Source organism: Ambystoma mexicanum, chromosome 11 (assembly GCF_040938575.1).
Source record: "Ambystoma mexicanum isolate Mex_15411 chromosome 11, UKY_AmexF1_1, whole genome shotgun sequence".
Taxonomy (NCBI): Eukaryota; Metazoa; Chordata; class Amphibia; order Caudata; family Ambystomatidae; genus Ambystoma; species Ambystoma mexicanum.
Window position 1 is genome coordinate 881,877,061 of NC_090934.1, and position 17,057 is coordinate 881,894,117.

Consider the following 17,057-nt stretch of genomic DNA (forward strand, 5'->3'; position numbering starts at 1 on the left):
CTTGCGGGGGATTCACTACTTGGGCTAACACATCTTTGAGCTCTCCACGTAGACCTCTATAAAACAGCGTAATCCTTTTGTCCTCAGGCCATCGAGTTTCCACTATCAGTCTGTTGAAAGACGCAATATAAGCCAAAAGGTCTTGATTACCCTGTCGCAATGAAAGGAGCTCATTGTCCAAGGCCTGCCCCTGTGAATGTCTTGCAAACAGTTTTTCCATACTGAGCTGAAAAGCTTGAAAATCATGGAGAACCGGATCATCTTGATTAACTAGAGGGATCGGCCAGTCTGTCGCATTGCCACTAAGGTACGAAAGCTACCTTAGCTTGATCAGTTGGAAAGGCTGCTGGCCGGCATAAGAAGTGCAACCGGCACTGATTAATAAATACTGCAAACCTCTTTGGGTCACCAGAAAATCGTTCGGCGGAGCCAGAGGTACATTCCCAGGTAGGTTGATCTGCACTGGGTTCGTAGAGGATGTTGAAGGAAGATTTGCCCCTGATGCGGGTAACGGAGTTTGTCCGGCTTGTGACTGTAGCAATTGTCTAGCGAGATCGTCTGTTTGCTCCTTGGAAATAATCAGTTCCCTTCTTAGAGCATTCGTTTCCTGACGGGCTGCATGCACTTCTGCTCTTAGTTCCCCAAGTAACTGGGCTAGCCGGTCGGTATCCGAGGTTTCCATAGCGCCTGGGTGGGAGTTTTGCGGTAGGCTTTGTGTTCTGTAACGCTCACCTGATTCCCGCAGAGGCGCCGGTCTTGACTGGGTGAATGCCGTATCTTCAAAGATGATGTGTAACACACGGTTGGCTCTTTGGGCTGGACCTCTGTGCACTGTATGTCTGACTCCAAGAGTAAGATGTCTGCAGATAGAAAATATGGGATTAATGAACTGGGGTTATTGGGTGCCTCTCTCCTCTTCCCTTTCTCTTCTCCTGTAGAACCCCAAAGGTTAACGCCCTCACCTTAGGTAAGTGAACGCCGAGCTCTCCATCTGCCTCGGGGCAGGGTGCCGTAACCAGTTTCTTCACTGGATAAGGGTGCAGGCCTCTTGACCTCAGAGGACTGCTGTCCGTCGTTAACTGCACGAACGGTAAGTTCTGGGCACTTCAAATGTCTTAAAAGTCTTTTGTAAAGATATCTCTTGTTTTGCAGGGTTCCGGCGATGGCGGATGGCGGGCTGATGAGAATTGAGGATCGAACCCACGTGAGGAATAGAAGCGCCTGGAAGCACGTAAGTAAGCGCTTGTAGCCTGCTTCACGATGCGCACTAACTGTCCCTTTTATCTTGCAGGTACAAGTTCGGAGCTTTAGAGAAGCTGAAGGGTGCTGGAATACCCACTGGATTCGGCGTGGGAAGGAGTAATGGCACGTGAGTAATAAAGTTGCCCAATGTCTTTAAACGCACCTTCTTTTGTCTTTCAGATGCGGGATGCAGCGCCGAAGGCCTCCGGAGTGTGCGAAGAGCTGGTAAGCTTTTGTCTTTCAGATGCCGGAATGCAGTGCGAAGACCTCCGGAGCATGCGAAGAGTAGGTAAGCCTTTGTCTTTCAGATGCCGGAATGCAGCGCGAGGCGTTGGCGACAGCCGATGGACCAGGTAAGAGATGCGCTGCCACTTAAGACCGTAGTGCTAACCTGTTCTTTCTTTGTCTTTACAGGTGCTGCTGAAGACTGGATTCCAGGATGGTAAGCCTTTGTTCCCTTAGGCCCAGGATCAGAAGCAGAAGACACGATGAGCGTTCTGCTGCAGAGAATGCAGAATAACACAAAGCAAGATTCATCCATCGGGTGTGGTTTAAAAAGCCTCCTGTAGTGCTTAGGTGTCTCCTTCCACAGCCACGCCTAGGTAAGAAAAGAGTTCCTGCTTTCCAGAAGAGTTCCAGTGTTCTGAACCTAGGGAGTGGCTCCTGCCCCACCCAACAGGAAAAGTAGTCCCAAACAGAAGAGGATCAGGGGTTCAACTGGCAGGTAAGTAAGCAGCATGGTCTGCTGCAGGTAAGTCCACCCAAGCATTATGAGCCCGGCGCTTCCAGCGCTGGGCCTGGCATCTTTATGAGCCTGGTGCCACTGGCGCCAGGACAGGGTCCAAAAGGTCCCAATTGGGACTGGCTGGCACTCGGAACCGGGGTTATGGGTCTGCTTCCAAGGGAGTCGGGCAAGTCCTGATCTTTTGGAAGCAGAGATCATGACATTGTTGGTGTTTAATTCCTTATTTATTTTGCTGTGCCACCCCTCCTGTACGTTGTTTGTTCTAGGCCAGTTTTGTTTTACCGATGTATAGCAATTCCATATGTTTATTTCATATTTTCCTTTTCTTCTGGTCCCATGTCTTGTTAGTTGTCCAATCCACATGCACTCGATATAGTCCATTAAATTACTTAATTGCTCTTCATGATTTGTGTGGTATTCTGATGCAATCAAAGTGTCATAATAATTCACAACCATGTCTTCGTTTACAAAAGCTTACGCATATAATTTCTTGATTTGGTGTTGGAATTCTGTGTCCTCTATGTACATTGTCCGTAATCCTAATTTCTGAATTTTTTTCCATAATGATTGTCCGAAATGAAAAAAACAGCCCTGAATATGTGTTTCCGGATATATTTTTGAAAATGCTTTTATTTGTCCTTGTTCAAAATCCATGATTATTGTTTTTGGTGTTTTTTCTGGCAATGATTCTTTAATTAATTTATATATACATCTGTACAGTTCCTCCGATTTTCTAGGCATTAAAATGTAAACTGTCCCATTAATTGTCCCATGAATGCTGTAAAACTGAAGAAATGGTGCCGGACATGATTTAAAAGTAGCGTCTCCATGCCATGTAGTTGAATCCCCCAAGTGTGTTATATTACGTAAAGTTGTAAAAATTAACATTTTCTCACTGTTCACATCTAACGTTTTCCACAGAAATTGCTCTCCCTTTTCTGTTTTTTGTAAAATGTCTGGTACAATCATGTTTACATAACTTTGTGGTGCCATTGGTAAGTTTTCCTTGCGTTGTTTCTGTCTGTTCACATTCCTTTTCATTAATTTCGTATTTGTCATTTGTGCGGTTACATGCAGTGATAACTTCTCGTAAGTTTTGCTTATGAGTGAGCTTGTTGGCTCATTTTTATTAATTTCCACATTTTGTTTCAATTCATTTAGCATTTTCTTTATTAAAACTGTGGTATTGTCTGGCACATGGTTATGCTCACGAGTTAAACGTATATTCTCCCTTTCAGTTATAGCTCTGCCGTTGCAGTTTAATTTTTTGTAATCCTTACATTTCCAATAGCTTTTTTAATTTCTTGTGCATTCCCTGTTGTACACATATTCTTCATATGTCAATTGTGAAGCTCCCATCTGCGATTTTATGAATTCCATTTCTGTATTAAATTGTATCTGAAATATTAAATTGTATAAATTAATTCACCTACTCTGCTATAATGTGCGAACGACTTTCTAATTCGCATGTTTAATGTGTTTAACTTACCGTTTTTCCAGTCACGTATACGTTATTCACTCGGTTGTTTTTGTCAGCTGCTCTCTCTGTCACTTTCCTCACGCACTGACAGTTTGTTTTCAACCGTCAGCTGTGCTTATTGTTTTAAAACAAAGTGCTTTACTCTTTAATTACCATCATGTCCTTTAACCCTTTCTTTAGTTTCATTACTATTTCAATGGGCGAGCCCTTTGTTTCGATCAAATGACGCGTGTATATTATGTGTATGGGTTGTCGATCCTTTGACTTTCGAGCCTTTTGTTTCGATCGAATAACCGTTTACATTATGTGTATGGGTTGTCAATCCTTTGACTTTCGATCCTTTGACTTTCGATCGTTTGACCTATAACCGGTGGAGACAACTACCAGGGAGATGTTAGGACTTCATTGGATGAGTCACAGTGCCCCCCTCCCCATTCCCATGAGAAAGACCCTCACCAAGGACTTTTATGGCTTATTGTCAGCTTACAGGTCCCCCCTCAGAAAGGTAGTAAAAAAACGGATCTGGGTTGTTTGACCAAAGTCAATAGATTTGCGGCGGAATTGACCATAGTCGAATTCACAGCAAATAACATTTGACCTTCAGTCAACCAATCCAAACCCCTGTCCGGCCAGCAGCCCTATACCAATCCCACCTTCCTACTTACCTTTTTCGCCAGCCGCCGGCACTTCTACTATACCCTCTGCAGTGTCAGTTCCATCCCTCCAATGTGGGCAGAGCTGAGGCCGCAGGGTCCCTTTCCTCTTTTTAAAAAATAATATTTTGTTTTTTTTTGTCCCCCCCCTCCAATCTTCTGGAAGCAGGGCACACCCCTGCAACTGCCGAAGCCCAGAATACTGAAAATGGGGGGCCGGGGACACCCCCGCAACCCCTGCTCCTCATGTTAGGTATAATGTTTTTTTTTTTTTTAGTGGACAAATTCGGCCAAATTGCCCATACAGACAATTTTTTTCAGTCACCTTGGGTGTTTCTGCAGAAACCGCTTTTCAACATCGTTCTAGTCAGGTTCCTACCTTTTCATACAAACAACTATAACCCACATATTACAGCTTTGTTTCTGATGTGTCTTCATGTGAAGTTCATAAGAAAAAACATACTAGAGTGAAAAGATTCAATATTGACTTCAAGTCCCATAACCACTCAGGTACTGAGATGTGAAGGGCAACAAGGAGTTTGTGCAAAGTGATAAGAGCCCGCAATACAACACGCAGACTAGTTTTTGCAAACTTTAATTGAGTGGGACATTTAAAAAAATGACAGCAGTGCTGTGGGGAAGGGAAGTGCAGGGTCAAGCGGTGCAGCAGGAGAAGCTGCCATCCACATTGGGGTTTCTGAACACAAGCACACTGACTGAACCAGCAAAGCAGAGAAGGCCAGCGGGACAGGAAGAGTAATGCTGTGGTCGAACCAGAAGGACCATGGAGACACTGGGAGCCGTGGAGGAGCTCCTTCGGGTTTGGTCACTCATCAAGGCAGCAGACTTCATCCCGGGCCCAGATGAGATGGGGAGCTGGTGTGTGACCGTAGAGTCGCGCTGGGTGCTGGGGAGAATCCACACACTCCAACCTGGAAGGCAGAAGCCATACTAGAGAGGCACAAACAACATCGGGAATGCTGGAAAAGACTGGCGAGTCTGCCTACAGCAGCTGCTGACCCTGTGGCGTTTCGACAACCACACAAATAAGTGATTGAATGGTACAGGTTAGGAAAGATTTCCATTCCACGTGTACTTTTCCCTCCAGTTGTGTATCCCACAACTTTTTGCTTTGTTTAAACATCATAGTCTGTCTTTACCAGACAGCACAGCCTGCTGCTGCACTTCTCTGGGCTCTTTGCTCACTTTGTTATGGGGAAACTGAAATGCCCTTAAAGACAGTCAGTACTGGGAGACTGTTTCCCTTAGTCCTGGTCAATGTTGCAACATTTCTGCAACATGTTGCAAGTTCACCAAACACCTCACAGTACAGTGCACTTGGGTCTTACTCTCATTTCTACAGGCCCTAGTTGCTCTCGAAGGATTTTTTAGGAGAAGTGCAGACGTGCCTGGGACGGGGCAGGTGGCAGCTTATCTTTTCGTATGTTTAACCCTTTCCTGCCAGTTAAACCGCAATTACCGCGTTTGGCATGGTTAGGTGGCCTGGATCTAAAATGGCCATGCCACAGGGTTCTTTGTCCTGTCCTTTGGACATCTTGCCCCTTCACCTTGCCCAGGACTAGCCAACCCAGGTCAGTCCTTATTTGGGCATGCATTTTCCCACAAAGCGCCAAGCTTTCGTGGGCTTCTGCATGCCATGAGTGTGCACCCCCAGGATGTGGGCTGGACGGTCAAGTTCCAATGCACATCCTGAGTGCCAGAGAGTCTGGTGTGTTGTGAATGCCTGGGACCACCGGGGTCCATGATTGGTCCACGTATGGTATGCCTGTATGTGAGCAGATCTCCCATTGGGTCCTCTTCGTTTTGGTGCGAAGGAGATTTTGGATAAGAAGCTCCAAACACCCATACCATGTCACTCTCTGCAGTTCTCACTGAATGAAGGGTAGGATCCAAGTATCCTGAAACTAAGAAGCTGAATAGAGGAACCGCTGGTGAGCCACTGGAAGTTTTAGCACCCTGAGCCCGCTGTTGTCCCATGGGACCCCTCTGCATCTGGTCGTCCTAGAAGGTCTGCGAAGACACTTTGACCCATTGGAATAGTGGGACCAACTATTCTCTGCACCTTCATCAAAACCTGCAAGTAAGCCTTTTCGGAAGCATCCCTGGGCCAACCAGTGGGCTGACCAGCTTGCGCAGAACTTTTGCCCTGATACCGCCGCCGTTTTGAGGAGGCCCTTGAAACTTGGCACTCTCACACTGAATTTTGTACACTTGGTGTTCCCAGGTCTGGAGTAAAGTGAGTGCGTCCGAACCGGAGTATACGCAGTTACCGTGTCACCCAGCCGTTGTGACGAACTTTGCAAGTTCATTGCAGCTGTGGTCCTCTGTGCCCTGAAGGCTGCTACAGCGGAACTGGCCTGATCCATCCACCAGGAGCGGAGAAATCGCCACTGTCCTGTTTGTGAATCAATGCTGTATCTTCGTCGCTGAAAGCCAGAGAGCCGCGAGATTGCTGCATTTGAACCTGCAACCGAAGTGGACTCAACTGCCAAAGTTTGGTCCGGAGTGTGCCGGGGGTCGGTGAGTACTTGCAACCCTTACTGGTGGCCCATAGCGCATCCATCCATTTTTACACACGAGAGGCCCCCTGAGGGCCTCTCTCCTTTCCACTGCTAGTGCAAACAAGCGTACTATTCCCGAACTCTGGAACCTGCTCTGCCCTGTTGGGAACGTATTCTGCATCAGCTCACCCACGTTCCTAAGCTGCTACAGACCCTTGAAGAGACCCTGTCTTGCCCATCTGCATTACCGCATGCGCCAGCATTGCAAGTACATTTGAGCAATAGGATCCACTCTTCTTAGGGATTGGACTGCCTTTCAGTTAGGACTGTGTTTGATGCAGAAGGGATTCTATTGGCCCTGCCTGTTTCCTTCCCCTTTTAAGTTGTGGACCCATTTCATGCATTAACCCTTTAGACCCCATTGGTCTTGTATATATGTATATTGATACGATTGTGTTGGCTTAGAAGTATTACAGTGATTTTATTTGCGTGTTGAAACTCAAAGGCCTTGTAATAAATGTATTAGTATTTTTTATATATCTACACCTGACTGGGAGTGTTTTTTAAGTGTCCTTTACTCTGTGTGCTCATTGAGGTCTTTCAGTCGCCCTCACCCCTCCTGAGACCTAGTCTTGAACACTGCCAATGCTACATTGATTTGTTTGGCTTGTCCAGAAGGTTACCCTGTTCTAAGAAACTAGGCTCGCCTTCTGAACCTCTGCCCACCATGTCAGAGTTCAGAAATCTGTCTTAACAGTACAAGATTGCTAATGCAGGAGATATACAAAGGGAACAATTGTTTGAATGCAGACAAGGTAAAGTACAAAGCCAGCATTTTGTTTTAATGCAGCTGAGCCTAAGGCCTTTTGGGGACATGTATACAATGGTTGGGTTCACAGAATAACTGAGTCCAAAAAACCAAATCAACTCAGGAAGATGGCAAAGTGCTGTTTTATTAACAATTATGTAAAACAGGGAGTTACAACGAACATTAACGGACGGACGCTCGATATCTCCAATGATCTTTTAATAAAAACAAGATAATATACTCAAAACTAGTCAGAGGTGATGCCATACTACGTGGCAAATAATGAAAACCCTACTGGGGATCGGCATAGGCTTAAGGGGAACATCCAAATATACATTGTATAGGAACTATGGCTGCCAGCTGAGAAATATATGCCTACCTCTATAACAGGTAAACTTCAAAACCATTAAGTACACAGTTTCCAATTGGTCTTCAAACTATAAGGTACTTCGTGATTTGGACCTCTACAATTGGTTGACACACTTGTGCCATGTCTCGAACATTTGGTTCACTTAGCAGCATGTAAGCCCAGATCCATGTGCAAGGAGGTGAGCCTGACTACCTCCCCACGCAATTAGCCCATCATCTCTCATCACCCAAGCCTTCTGCTATGAAGATTGTCTTTGAACTTGGCCTTGGAAAGTATCCTTGTCTCTGGGAATACATGGGAGGGCAGGCACTCACTATCGTTGTTCTAGGACTCCAGTTCGACTCTATTTTCATCCTTGGCTCAGTTGACAGGAGAACACGATTTAGTCTATTTTGCAGCTTTTAAATGTCTTAAATGAATAAAATGTGGCACTCTTGGTTTTCTTTCTTTGCACCTTAACAAGGGAGGATTCCTCCTTTGTACATTAGTTCCTTTCCAGAATAGATAGCTGACCTTGGCTGCTTTAATCTTGACTCCAGGCCAGACAACCTCTTCATGCAGCTCCATGTTTTCATCTTATTCTTGCTGCAACATAGTTTTTCTCTTCCCTCTTCATGAGTCCTGGCTTACTAAATTCGTGATATCGATTTACAGCTTCAATACAATGGCAGTTTCACCTGCATTCTATTCACTACATATAGCCAGCTTCGATGATGACTTAGACTACCTTGCGTTTCAGCATCTGTACAATTATTGAAAGGTTGATTCTCTGTAGCACTTTGTGCACATGTATTCTTTTTCATATTAAAAGGGTTATTTGATTCTTTACTTCATCATTAGCAAGATCCATACATCCCCTTCAGTTAGTATTCCGAGACGTCGTTTATACTCTTATGATGTCACAGACTTCTTTCTTTGTTCTTTTTCATATTCTTTCAGGGAGCTCCTCCCTCAGATTATCATCTCTTCGGGGCTACATTCGATAAGGTTGTCTCAATGGGTACCTTCGAATATACACTGCGGTACTGGCACAACTGCTGGTGTCAAACATTGCACAATCTCAGACTTCCAACATATATGAGGTGGGAGGCGGTATTTCCTGCAGAGGCATTCAGCTGCTCCTCTACATTCCCCCCTCTGGTTGAGTCGTCCACCACCTCTTCAATTGCTTTCATATTCTGGTATTGTCTCTTGAAGAAGTGCTTCTTTGGTGTCCATATCTTCATCACCCCCCTCAGGGTGCCTGCTGATGACATGTTCATCTACAATCCAGGTCATGTAATTACATTGTCCATTCAGAGTACAATAGACCCATAGTCCCATGTACTTCTTAGGATTCCTCGGATACAGGAACTTTGTTCCTTCAGGTACTACTATACTGGCCTCTATATATTTTCTGACAGCTTAATCAGTCAGCTCCTAGGTGTTAGGTTCAGTTTCGACATTGATCACGATCTTCATTCCTACCACCTTCTTTGCTATTTTCTTGAATTGGGCAATCACTATCCCGATTACACAGAATCCGAACATCACCAGCACTAATATTACTCCAAGAATCTTGAATATATTTGCCAACCACTGCGGAATCCACGAGAACAGGGAGGCAAACAGCTGTCATCTTCAATTTCTCATCTACCATCTTGGTCTGCAGGTCTGTCAACAATGTTATGGCCTCGGTTAAGGTGCAAACTCCTCATTCCATCGCTGTGATCACATCAAGGACATATCTGTTTTGGAGGGTCATCAGTCATATGGTCTTCAGCTCTTTCTTGGTAGCATTGAATCCCTTTATGGTAGCATTGTCTGGAGAAGCTCCCATCTGGTGATCTGTAGCCACTTGGCATTTGCTACTGTTTGGGTCCCAGGCATGAATATAGTCGTAAATATTGTAGCAATCTTGCTGAACAACCTGTGTTCCTCAGGAATGGAATCATATGCTGTTATTGAAATGGCTGAGAAATAATTCTCTCTTCATCTACCACGGAGGAGTTCAAGTGATCTTTTTCTCAGATGGGCATCCACATTTGGAAATTCACCAATGTTCAGGTCACTTTGAGGAATCACTAATGCTGGAACATGGATGAGCACCAAAGAACATACTCCGCCCCAATCCGTGGGCAACTTTATGTAAGCTCTAGATCCACAAGCCCAATATTGGTCCATACGGACAGCTGTCCCTTCTCCCATCCGAAGAATGTCAATTGTGGTTTTGCAGTCTTTGTTATATCCCACATGATTTTTTCTGTGTCTTCGGACAGAAGCACAGTGTTGCATTAACCAATGGGATTATAACAAAAGGGCCCGATTCATCTTCTACCCATGTCAATAGTTTGGAGTGTTTGGCCCATGACTTTAAACACCAGTCGTTCACTTTCTGCACCTCCAGTACATAATCCATTTTCAGTAAGTGAGCTGCACAGGACGGCATTCCTTCGTCCCATCCCTTATTGGATTTCACTAATCAGTAGGTCAATAATTGAGTTTGTTCCCAACATCCAGGTGATCCGGCTATTTCTGTCACATCAGGGCAATTCATTCTCTTCATTTCTTCAATGACAACTTAATCCTGTACTGCAGCAGGATACACATGCATCTTGCTCTACCATCCAGGCTCCTTTTCCATCTGTAGCGTTTTGATATGTTATGTTATCTTGCATTTATATAGCGCCTTGTTGGTATAGTCTCAAGGCGCTGGTAGGTTGAACGCCCTCGGGAACCGAAGTTCAAGTCAGTAGAGAGAGTCAAAGGTGCGTGTGAGCACCGAATATGTGTGCAGCTGGTGCGGCATTTGTGTAATAGCTGCTTCTTAGCATTAGGTGTGGTGGTTGGGAGATCAGGAGTAAGTATTCGTTCTGGCAGGTCTATCCAGACTGATTCTGGCTGTGTTGGGCCTGAGGAGAACACCTGGCTGGAGAGTGTGTAACCAGCAGTGATTAGAGTGATGTGGAGTATGAGGCGGATGTTGGTATGAGAACAGCTATACCAAATGGTGTCATAGTATCTGTGTTCTAGTTGAGTGGTGGTGTAAAGAAGAGAGTAAGTGTGGTGATGTGATAGGATGGTTTACATGCTCTTTCAAACGTTCTAAGCACTCTAAAACATTCCATATATGTTGCATAATTCTATGCGCTCCAATCTGAATCCATGGACTTCAATCCGTTCCACGCACACCAAACCGTTCCACGAACTCCAATCCGTTCCACGCACTCCAATCCGTTTTATGCACTCTAACCTATTCCATGCTCTCGAATTGATTCCATGCACTCTAATCTCTTCCATGTACTCTGATCAGTCGATGTATTCCACGTTGATTTATGCACTCCATCCACATATTTCACCCGTACCTTTCACATATTATACCAGTACCTTCCACATACTTCACCCGTACCATGTACATATTTCACGTGTTCTATCCACATATGTTACCCGTTCCAACCATATACGACATCCATTCTATCCACATATGTCACCCGTTCCAACCATATACGACATCTGTTCTATCCACATTCATCACCCATTCCATCCACTTACTTCCCTGTTCCATCATTCACGCATTCAACCGCTCTGCACACTCGTCTGCTCTAGGCACTCGTCCGCTCGACACCGTCATCCGCTCCAAGCACTTGTTCTTACTGCGTACTCACTCGCTCTACGCATATAGTCATCCTGGTATGGAAACAACCATTTGGACCTCCATCGCAAGGTCGCCCAGATTCCTTGGAATTGTCCTCGAGTTGCATATGTTGCAAGATGACTGAGGCACTTTGCATCGTGCTCTGGAAGCTCTCTGGCAATGCAAGTTCGTACTGTATTCAGGGCATAGGGGGATGAGATAGCAAACGTAAAAACTCTCCTTAGATGCTTTCTCCACCATTTTTCTCATGTGTTGGTACCTCATGTTATTCCCTAGGTGAGATGTGTTATCTAGATGGGTATTTATCCCTTCATTGTCTTCCTCTGCATCTCTTGAGTCTCCCAAAATCTGTATAGTAATCAGAGTAAATCAAAAGCAGTTTTCACAGTAGGGAGATCCATAGGGACGTCTCCTTCAGCAGAAATACTAACATGATAGAGACTGTGAAAGATGAGTAACAGAAAGAAAAAGGGAGCAATCATGCAATTGTATGTTATGCATAATAACATAGGCATCCATCTCAGGCACCACCCTACTGTTCTTTGCACTTGTTCATTTTATAGAACCGTGCCACTCTATTAATTAATCATTTCTAATACTATCATCAAGTTTCTTTATGTTTGGAACTGTAACATCTGTTCAATTATAGCAATAAGGAGTCTTCTTATCACTGAATCATTTTCAGGATCATGCAAGAAAATGTGAATATTAACATCTCTTCTAAGAAGAGCAAGGTACGACTGAAGTATGAACACAAAGACAGCTAGCACAAGCCAATGACGTCGCTAACGGCAGATAGCATATGTTTAATCACTTAAAACAAATATTCTCCACGAAATTAATCTGGATACTGATCTTGTTTCCAATTTTCATCAAGAATTGACATTTAGGCATAACTCTGATGCATTATTTTCTGCTTCAATATGTATTTCTAAAAATTAATTTCAAAATTCCTGGAATTCTGCACAAGTCTTTTCACTAAAATCTAAAGGAGTGTCTATTGAATTCCAGTCCAAACAAAAAATGTATTAATCAATCGCTTTATCGCCCTTCTTGGTCATCGATCGGGTCTGCACATGCTGACCTTCTTGCCTTGCTTCTGTATCAGCAACGTTGGGAGGGCAGGTCTCGCCTTTACAAATCTTCACATCACCTAGGTGTAAGCTCTTCTTCCTTGTATCTTGGCAGCAGAAGGGGACACTTCTTCAATAATAAGGGCCATGAAAAAGCAGCTCATATACCACTAGCTTGCAGGTGATAAGCAGAAGAAAACTTCTGCTTTATGTTTAATAGAAGCCCTATCTGTTCAAATAACTCAATGACAAAATGCGGCCCATTATCGGATCTTAGCACCTCACACACTCCCTACCTCGGGAACACCTCACACACTAGAAACTTTGCTGCGCAAGTGGCATCAGGGTGTGTACAAGGACCAGCTTCGGTCCACCTAAACAAAAAAAAAAGGGACACACCACCACTAATAGATACCCTTAACCCTTACATACCTGCAGCATATCGACATAGTCTATATGTACATGGTGGAACAGACCGTTAGGTCAAGGTATTACTCCTTTAATCATTCTCAGTGTATGCCCAGAAGTAGGTGAACAAAAAAAGTATGCCCCCGTAGGAAAAATATTTTGAGAATAACAGTCCACCCAATTGACTGTATTCTGTCTATGTGAGCAAATCTCTCCACCTACACACTAGGCTGTGTGTGTGGTATGCTTCAAACATTCAGCAAATGGTCATTGTGTATTTACAAAAACAAAAATGCATTCATTCATATGCCTTATTTTCATGGAACCATACCCAATTTGGTAGACTAAAAGCTAGTCACAATTTTATTAAGACAATGTTAACAAGAAAATTCAATTTACTACAACAAAGAACAAAACAAAGGATATTTTGAAAAAAAAGGCTCAACTTCACATGAAGAACAAATTATATTTTTTCTTTTTTTCATACGATTATATTGTTATTTTCATCATTAGTAAAATTCCACATATCTAAAATGCAACAAAAAATGTTTTTCCAATTGCTTAAACATATGTAGTTATTTTGTCATTCATAACAGAACCACATATCCATGGATGTGGCACACACCAACTAGAAATTGTAACTCTTGTCACGTGGTGTGAAATGTTCAAACTTAAAAGAACCAAATACACAAGATTACACCAAATAATCTAGGGATCTACGTAGAGTGGCTCTATATATTAGAAAACAGCCAACTGGTAAATGCTCTGAAGGATGTTGCAGAAGCAGGTATATCCTACGTTTCAGCGTTGGTAGATATGATATGATATGGCATTTGTAACGTGCCTATACATAAGTGTTTCAATGTAGATAACGCCTTCCTCAGGACCACAGTTAGATACACAAAGAAATGACACCTGAGGAATAAACATATATGCACCAATGAATGAAAAGACACAATAATTGTGTCAAACCAGTTAAAAGATATAGGCAACTGACAGCAGTAAACATTTGACACACGATGCAGTTCACCATAAATAGTGCAACGTGTTCCAACAAATTGGGAATGAACCAGTCTTCCGCAATTGTAGCAGCAATACTTTCTCCGATTACATGCGCAGGGTAATTAGCTGTTCAAGCGCGACTTTCAATAAAGTTACTGACATCACTGGCTTTCCAGTGCTGTCATATTGGCATAATGCTTCAATGGGGGATAAAGAACACCCCCTTTGTTTCCTAAATTTCTGGGCTTCCTGTGGCACACTTCCTTGAATCTCTATTAATTGGGTTATTGACAATCTATTAAACCTCTCTTGCATTAACATAGTTGTAACTGAATTCTCTAATATTCTCAGTGTCAAAACTCAAAATTTCTAGGGAATATGCAACCTTTTGGCATCTTCGTTCCCACAAGAGATAAAATCAGTGTGCTGAGTATGCGCTGTGCATTTAACGAACGCTTTGGCTACTGGAGTTGTAGTGCCTTAATGAGCCTATCCAATAAGGATGCATGCTGCACTTGAGAGCCATCTGCTCGGAGGTAGCCCCTCCTTTTCCAAAGTGCTAAGCCTGTGTGTACAGTTCACATCAAGTAGGCAGAGTCACCGTACACCATCACTTCCTGCCCTTCATGTTTCTTAAGCATGACAATCGCTAATTCTGCTCTGTGTGCTGAAAAATGAGACGGTAGCCTTGCACTCGCCACTACTTCAAATTCTCCAATTAACCTGTGTCTTATCACTGCAGTGTCTGAATGCCTTTCCCCACTAGTCTGATCAATTTTTCGAAGAGCCATCAATAAAGAGAATCTCCCCTCCCACTCAAGCATTCTCTTTCACACGGGGTAGATCATCATAAAATTCAACATAATTAGCACAGTCATGTACATGATCACCTTTTTCTAATGGCTCAGCTATAAATGTGGAAGGGTTCACTATTTTACATCTTACGATTTTAATCATTGGGTTAGAAATCATTACCTCATTAGCTGAAGCTCTTTGGGATGTCAATGTGCCCAGCGGTTTTTCTAAAATGGCAAATAGAGCATGCTCCACGAAGAGGGTCATAGAGCAGCCCATAATAATACTTGGAGACTTCTCGATCACGAACGCGGCAGCTGCCAAAAATTGTTCGCAAGGGAAGTGTCCTCTTATATCTGGGTCTAAAATACCACTATAATATGCTAAAGGTTTGTACGCCAATGTGGTTCTCTGTGTAAGCACTGCTGTCATGACAGTCCCATTTGTGTGCGAAAACAAATAACATTCCTCAGCATAATTGGGAATTCCTAAACAGGGGCAGTACAAATTGCTTTTTTCAACTCTTCAAACCTTCCTCCATTTATTTAGCCCATTCTAGTTTTGTTTTACTAACTTGCACATTTTTTAATGCTTGCAGAACTGGCCTCATATACGTGCTATACTCTAGCACCAAGGCTCCAACAGTTGCATAAACCCAAAAATTGTTGCATCGGTCTTACTTCGTTTTGTTTTCAGGTTTTCATAATTGCCTCAGCTCTCTCAGGTGTCACTATTTCCTTTTTGCGAAATCAACTGACCTATATATAACACCTCTTTTTGGCAGTATTGTAGCTTCTGCTTGTCTACCTTATATCCCTTGTCTGCTAAAATAGTCATCAACTGAACAGAACCCCATCTGCACTCATCTTCTGTAGTGCTGCAAATAAAATGTCATCTATGTATTGCATCACTGCACTTTTGAGATCAATATTGCTTAGATCCATCTGTAGGACCCTGTTAAAGATCGATGAGGACTCATAATACCCTTGAGGCAGTCTAGTATCCTTCAGTCTTTTTTGGCAAAACGTAAATGAAGTCAAGTCGTGAGAGTCCTGGTACAACGGGATCGAGAAAACATTTTTCAAATCGATCACTGTAAAATATCTAGCTTCGACTGGGATACTGCACAATATTGTTGTCGGATTAGGAACTAAGGGAAACTCAGCATCTACAATATGGTTAATCAGTCTCATATCCTGGATAAATCTCCACAACCCTCTTTAGATTTCTTAATGAGATACACCACGGTATTACACAATGATTCTGATCGCACCGGAATCCCACGATTCATTAGCACTGAAAATGTCTTAAATATACCCTCATCAGCTTCTCGAGACATGGGATACTGTTTTGTTCGAGGTAAAATCACTCCTGGCTTAAGCTTTATTTTAACCTCTCCAACTCCTTCAATAAACCTATGTCATAAGGGCCTGTGGTCCAAAGGACGCTTGCCACCTTTTCCAAATCTTCCTGAAAGAAATGCTGGTCATTGCCACATTATCGCCATTCACTGTGGGACTACCCTTTTCTCTATCCTTATTCAGTATGTAATGCTCATGAAAAACAGCACTTCATCATCATTTTGGTCTTCCCCAAACATACCATCACGGATTACATCAGTTAATCCATACCCTTCCTCAAGAGCTATCACTGTTCTCCATGGTCTACCCTCATCGTCTACTCTTTCGAGAATTGCCATTTCCATTTCCATCTGTACTATGGCTGCTTCCAACTCTATAAGAATAGTCTGTCCACCTTCCTCATCCATAGTTATTCATGGTCTAAACAGAAATTCATCAGGGATTCTCACAATCTTTCCGACCCGGCCAGGTAGCCATGTCAACAAAATGCTCACTCCATATGGAAAAACCACTGGATCTACTGGAACACCTTGCAGAGCTACTTGCACTGTAAATGCCAATATAAACTCTCCCACGTTTAAATAGTATATTCCTGGAGTGGAGCACACTATTCCTTGACCAGCAAATGAAATGGTCATGTTAAGTTTCGTCATTAAATCTCTTCCCAAAATATTAACCCAGTGGCTGTCGTGAATATAACAAGAGAAATGACATGTTACATTCTCCTATGGAGACTGGTAGTTTATCAGTAAAAGGAACTCTACTTGTAGCTCCAGACAACCCTTGAGCATTCATGGGAATACCAGACATTGGATATTTTCCCTCTCGTATACACAACCAAGTTGCTCCAGTGTCTTCAAGAGAAGAAAAGGATTTGCCTCCTATCGTCACATCGACCCTTGGTTCCTCTTGGGGGTCTGGTGTCACAGATAGCATTGAACACATCAAGTCACCCTGTGAGCTG